General features: G+C 40.3%; 1 pseudogene; it reads right to left on the bottom strand.

The window, feature by feature from the left end:
- Positions 1-3,700: 3,700 nt before the first annotated feature.
- LOC100032317 (eukaryotic initiation factor 4A-III-like) lies at positions 3,701-4,615 on the bottom strand (annotated as a pseudogene).
- Between the last annotated feature and the right edge of the window lie 2,128 nt (positions 4,616-6,743).

The following is a 6,743-nucleotide window of genomic DNA, read 5'->3' as shown; positions in this document are numbered from 1 at the left end:
TAGTTGTCCATTACAAGAGAAACCAGAAATAATTCTAAGCCATCAGTGTTGCAAGTGATCAAGCCTAGTGGCAAACAAAGCTCACAGTTCAACAGCCAATCCAAGACTCTTCTGAATGGACAATTACACCCAAAACATCTTTTCTTTTTAGTGTTAAAATGCAGAACTTCAGCTAATATTTCTTAAAATTAAAATGTACATAGTTCAGTGAATCAGTGGACTAAAGAAAAGTCAGAACCAGGACCTAGAAATAGTCTTTCTAGAGGTACTGAATGTAAAGAAAATGAAGATCATCATTGTGAACTTTGATTTGTCATCTTTATTGATTTTTCATGAAAATAACAGTATTAAAGTCCTTACATTAATTCACATACAGTATTGAAATGGAATTTGTGCTAACAAGGAATTTAACCCAGTTACTATGTGTTAATATAAGATGTACGTATTTATATATTTTATTTGGTTTTGTAACTCACTTCCCCACATTTTCCCTCATTGAAAATGGGATTATTAATCAAGAATCGTCCCCTTTCCACCCCAGCTTCCAATCCTTTCTTTCGTCCTAATCAGCATGGAATTCTTTCTATGAGAACAGACTAGTTTGCAGCATTTGGGCTTCAAAGTCTTTCTCCAGTAGCAAATGTGCATATCTTTGCTGAAGTCCCTTTTCTCTTTCTTGCTGTCTCTGGACATCTTCTTTTAGACACTCCAGCCTCCTTAGAATAGCAGAATCCTCTTGTTTCTTTAGCAGCTCCAAAGTACGAAGCTCCAAGTAGGCATGCTCTATCTGGTCCCATAAAGCATTCAAGTCTTTCCTTAGTCCCATCCCCCGAGACTGGTAGCCCCCAAGCAAAATTTTCATCTTCTTTTCCATTTTTGCAGCTCTCTTAGCTTCCGTGGTCATGAGACCCCTGTTTATTTCAAGCCTCTTTTCAAGTGATTCAATCCTGTCCTTCTTGCTAGCCAAGTTGGTTCATGTGTATCGGCGCTGCCTGGGTAGATATAAAATTTGACTGTAACATTCTTCCCACACTTGGTTATAAACTTCATTTGACAGCTCACCATGGCACATTCCTTGCTTTATGACTTCCATCTCCTGTGTCAAAAGGTCTTGATCCTTGTCCAGTTCATCTTTGGAGAAATTTTCATAGGGGTTGAGTTCTAGGTAAGTTATGTGCTGGGTACTATTACTTCCAAATCCTCGAGGTTTCCCCTTTTTATTTCCAGCATGTTCTCCATAAGGATGATGGAGAAGATCATAATGAAGCATTATGATCTTCTCCTTTTTAATGAGTTCTTCACTTTTCTCTAGGCCTGCTAGTGGTGGTCCTCCATGTAAGGGTCTTAGGATCATTTTATTTACTTCTGAAGGTCTTGGCAGACCCTTCTGAACAGCTGTGTGCTTGGAAGCCTCTTGGTCCCTGTTAGGAAGGATGTGCCTTCCACAACATACCCAGAGTAGGACTTTGGGCAGTTTGGTACTATTTTCCACCCAATACTCTTCCACAGCTATTTCATCTTGGGTCACTCATAGTGTCATAGCATTATAACTGAAGACAGTACAGTTTTCAGGAAGGCAAATGAGATCACTCAGACCTGCTGGAGTGGCCAGGGTTCCCCAGCCTGGGGGCTTTCCAGCATATTACCAAGATGATGACAGGGACTTGGTTACTCTTTCAAGGGGTGAGGATGTTGACATGGCAATGCCCTCCATTAAATCTGACAGTCTGCATTTACATTATTTTTCATGTAGCCTTGGTGGCTCTCAGAAAGAAATTTGGTTCTCAAAAGGTCTCCCAGATATGTTTGATTAGGACTAGCCAGTTGTAATATAATGGGGTAAAGGGGAGAATGGGAATGGAGCCTCTTCCTTTTAAGGCAGGGACAGAGTGAGGAGGTGAGGTTGATAAGCCAAGGGATAGGAGGATGGGTTTGTCTTTACCCACTAAGCTCTCCCTGACAAAAGCTGTCTTTGCATGTCTTTAATCAATAGTGATTTGGAGTATTTATTTTTCATATGACTATGGATACTTTTAATTTCTTCCTCTGAAAACTGCCTGTTCATATTGTTTGATCACTTTTTAATTGGAGAATGCTTTGTATTCTCACAAATTTGACCCAGTTCTCTATATAGTTGAGAAATGAGGTTTTTGCCAGAGATAGTTGCTATGCATTTTCCCCAAAATTTTGTTTTCCTTCTAATCTTGGTTCCTTGAGTTTTGCTTTTTAATTTAATCAAAATTATCCATTCCATCTTTTATGTTCTCCATCTTGTTTGGCCATAAATTCTTCCTTCTATAAATTGATAAACTTTTCCATGTTCCCTTAGGTTTTTTTTTTTAATGGTGTCACCCTTTATTTCTAGATCAAGTATCCATTTTGACTTCATCCTGGTGTGTGATGTTGGTCTATGCATGCCTAGTCTCTACCATATTGTATTCCAGTTTTGCCAGCAATGTTTAAAAAATAGTGAGTTATTTTCCTCAAAGCTTGAATCTTTGAGCTTGTTGAACTCAATGGACATTAAATATTGTGTTGGTCACCTAAGCTATTCTATTTATATACCACTGCTTCTTAGGACCATATTATTTTGATGATTACCACTTTATAGTATAGTTTGAGATCTGGAATGGCCAGGTCTCCTTACTTCATATTTTCTTTCAGTAATTCCCTTGATATTCTTGACCTTTTATTGTTGAAGATGAACTTTGTTTTTGTAGTTCTATAAATTTTTGGGTAGTTGTAAATTGTCTGGGGGAACTCCAACCCAGCCCAATCTGGGAAAACTCACCACAGTGGGTGGCCATGAGAATCAGTCATATGTCTGGGTTCGCCAGCATGGCAGGTGAGGCTTCTAACCTGTAGAAGTTGGGATATGATGACATATGGGCTCTAATTTTGAAACCTTGTTCCAATTGAGGCATCTGGGGGAAGGTCTTAGAACTTGAAAAACCAGCAAGTGAAGTTCTGGGGACTCTTTCTTGGCCATTTCTTTGGGCTTGTGGAAGAAGCTCTCTTATCTATGTAGCCATCTGTAAAGATTGTATTTAGCTATCTCGTTGTAACAATGAAGATACTTAGCTCTTCCTTTATAGTGAAGCTAGAATTGTAAGCTACAATCTATTTTTAGATCTATTTTTTAGATCTAACTACAAAAAAAGATCTAACTACATTTTAGATCTTAACTACAAAAAGGTGTTAAGTAACTATAAACGATGAACTTAACAAAAGAGGTGTTAACCCAAAAAGATAAAATCTAGCCAAAGAAGGTGAGAACTAAAGAATGGGCAGTCCTGGAGAAAAGCCAGAATGAAGGCTCTTTAAAATCAATTAAAATTTTAGATCATTAAATTTCCCTGGAACTTTACATTGGTATTTTATCCAATCCAATCATATGGGGAGATACAAAGATAATACAACAGAACACATAGTCAACAGCCAAAACACAGTAACAAGCAAAATTAGATCTTAAAACAATCAAGAAACATGATATATGTGACAGGATATAAGGACTGAATTTGAGTCCCCCCCCCCTTTTTTCTATTTCCAATGCTCCTTTACAGAGACTTCGTTATTTTCCTGTCATATTTCCAGATCATTAATGTTACTTTAGTTGAACTCAAATCTGAATTAAAAGCTCAAACTGAAACACTTGTTTTGTTTCTTCTCATGGAAGAACATGTAAAATACCAAGCCTATGTCATGGACTAGAATCAGTGCTATATGGAGCCACTGTGAAATGTTCTCTGGAATTATGAGCCATTTTAGATAGAAAAACAACAACAAAGATGACTGCTTGAGTGATGGTCAAAGAATCATAAAGGTCACACACAGTGTCAAATTTCCATTCTTCTCGCTCCACTGCCACAAAAAAAACTGTTTGATTCCCTCGAGAGTCAATTCATCACGTCTTACCAGGATGCAAATTGGATCAGTCATGAATTTATTGGTCATTTCTAAGATCTCATGAGGCAACGTGGCACTGATCAAAACCACTTGAATAGAAGGAGGCAGGTATCTGTACACATCATAAATCTGTTCCTTGAATCCTTTATCAAGCATTTGGTCAGCTTCATCCAAAACCAACATCTTGATAGCACGAGTTGTTAAACTTCTGCGACGAATCATATCAAATACACGACCTGGTGTCCCAGCAACAACGTGTTGTCCACGATCCAGTTGCCTGATATCATCACCAACATTTGTTCCCCCAATACAGGCATGACATTGGACATTCATGTAGTCACCAAGAGCAAGAAGACCCTTTTGAATTTGTACAGCTAATTCCCTGGTTGGGGCTAAGATCAAAGCCTGGGTTTCTCTCACCTGAATATCCAAACATTGGAGGACTGAAATGCTAAATGTTGCTGTTTTGCCTGTACCAGAGTGAGACTGGGCAATGACGTCTCTTCCTTTAATAATTTGTTGGAGAGCTCGCTGTTGGATAGCAGATGGTTTCTCAAACCCATAGGCATAGATGCCTCTTAGCAGTCCTCCCGCAAACCCTAGTGGGTGTCACGTCCACTTCTTCACTGGTTTCAAATTCCACTTTGGTTGTGTCTTCTTTCAGCAGCTTCTTCCCTGCAGAACCCAAAGTAGCCATTGTGGCTGGGACACCAATACTGTTCTTAATACTCACAAGGTCAGCTTTGTGGATGATATTCGGCAACTTTCTTGTTTTCTCTCTCCACAACTCCAGTGTCCATAAATACTGGAATATTCCTGGTCAGGAATACAGCTGAAATCTAGACCCTGAACAGAGACTTCTCAGACTAAGCCATGACTGGGCTGTTATAGGACTTTTCCTCCCAGATTCTCCTCCACTTTCCCACTCACTCAAGGAAGGTGTGAACTCTACAATCTTATCAGGTGAGAACCAATAAAAAAATTCTTTTCTTCTTCCTCACCAAATCATCACCCCTCAGTAACAACACCTTGTGAGTACATCAAAGAACTCACAACTCAGAAACAATGAAAAAGGAGTTCACACCCTTGAGAAGAGTGCTCTCTACCTCCCTCACCTGGGTACATTACTTGTTTGCCTCAGTTTCCTCAATTTTAAAATGGGGATTGAAAACAATCTATTTAGCAGGGGGGACTTATTCATAAATTGGATTTAAGTAAGGCAGAGTTGCAGAGTTGCCAGCCTTACTCTGTCTTTCAGAGTCATCCAACAAATAGGATGAGCCTCAATGTCAGGAAGTCTTTCAACAAATAAAGTCTAGATTTGTCTTCTATTTATTTTAAAAAAACCCTTACTAGAACCCCTTGAAGAATAGCTTCTTCATGGACATTTATATGGGCTTCTAAGCCTTTATGTGTTCCTGTGTTAAGAGGGCAAGGGAAACATTCTTGGAAAGACTATCTACATGCTGTGCAGTGTGGACTGTCTGAATGAGAGCCGTGGTTGATGCTGTTAATGATGCTATAATAGATATTAAAGCAGTGATACCCAGGATGAGGGATGCAACAAAGCATTTGGGGCAGGTTAGGTGATTGGCTATTAACTGTAAGGCATAGATGCCTGGGTCTTCATACCAGTCCGTGGTCATGTTGACAGGGATCATGATAAATGGTGGCTGTTTTACAATATATACACTAGAAGTGGGGATGGCGGGGCTAAGACAATTGGTTAAAATACATCCTGAACAAGTAATTTTATCAGTTGTTGGGGTTACATGCAGTATAGAAGAGAAGCCTTCATGTGGCTGTATGATTAATGCAAAATGTGCTCTAACACAGGCTTGGATAGGTCTGAATTCTTTCTTGCCATTGGGCCATAACAGCATTGCTGTACAGAGAGAGGCAATCAGTCTCTCCATAGTGAGAAGTGAATAGTGGGGACTGAAGGGTTTTTAAAAAAGACTAAGAGGGGGGGTGATGGCCAGCCAGGGTCGAACCATCCATAAATTGGTTCGTCAATGGGAAAATTTTGTTGATATAAGTCCAATTAAGGTCTGGAAGGGCCATTGAGCACTCTTGGAGTTCTCTGGAATCATAACCTGGGCTATAAAGGGGCCAATCAAAAACAAAGCATGAACCATTAATAATAGGGTATTGGACTCCCCTTCTGGGGAATCCAGTCTCTCCAGGGAGGGAATCCACGAGCTTCATGAATTTGATTCCAAAGTTTACCAGATAGATATTTACATTCTGGAATCTCTTTTGGTGGGAGGATGGGAGTGGTTTGAACAGAACTTGTTTAAGGAAAATGCAGGTGACATCATTTGAAGTAACCACACATTTCTTATGTTGCCTTTTCCTGGAGAGTCAGTAAGGTAGGAGTGAATGTCTGTCAGAAGGCAACCTGGAGAGGGATTTGGGCTTGCCATGAAACATAGAGGGGACAAGTTGGACAAGCCGAAATGAGTAAAATTAGGAACAGACTTGTGTAAGATATAAGCATTTGTTGGGCCTCCCAGAAAATCAGAATCGTTGGTATAAACCTGAAAATCATTAACCCAAGGAGCAGGATGAAGGATGGGAGGCTCTGGGAAGTCTGCCCAGTGGGCAGTAGTGGAGATGGATGTTACCTGACAAGCAAGCCCAGCAAGCATGGCGACCAAGAGTAGGTCTTTGCCCTGATGTCTTACTACATCACAGGCCTGTTGTGAGAGAGCCTTGAGTGGACCCCAGGTTGGTGTCAGGTGGGTTGGGGTCGACATCCGATGCTGGCAGAGCAAGGATGTGGAGGGGTGATGGAGAGAGACGTCGGACCGGCTCCACCAGATTGTGCACAGGAT

Source organism: Monodelphis domestica, chromosome 2 (assembly GCF_027887165.1).
Source record: "Monodelphis domestica isolate mMonDom1 chromosome 2, mMonDom1.pri, whole genome shotgun sequence".
In the NCBI taxonomy this organism is placed as follows: domain Eukaryota; kingdom Metazoa; phylum Chordata; class Mammalia; order Didelphimorphia; family Didelphidae; genus Monodelphis; species Monodelphis domestica.
This window is presented reverse-complemented; position numbering and strand designations above follow the sequence as displayed.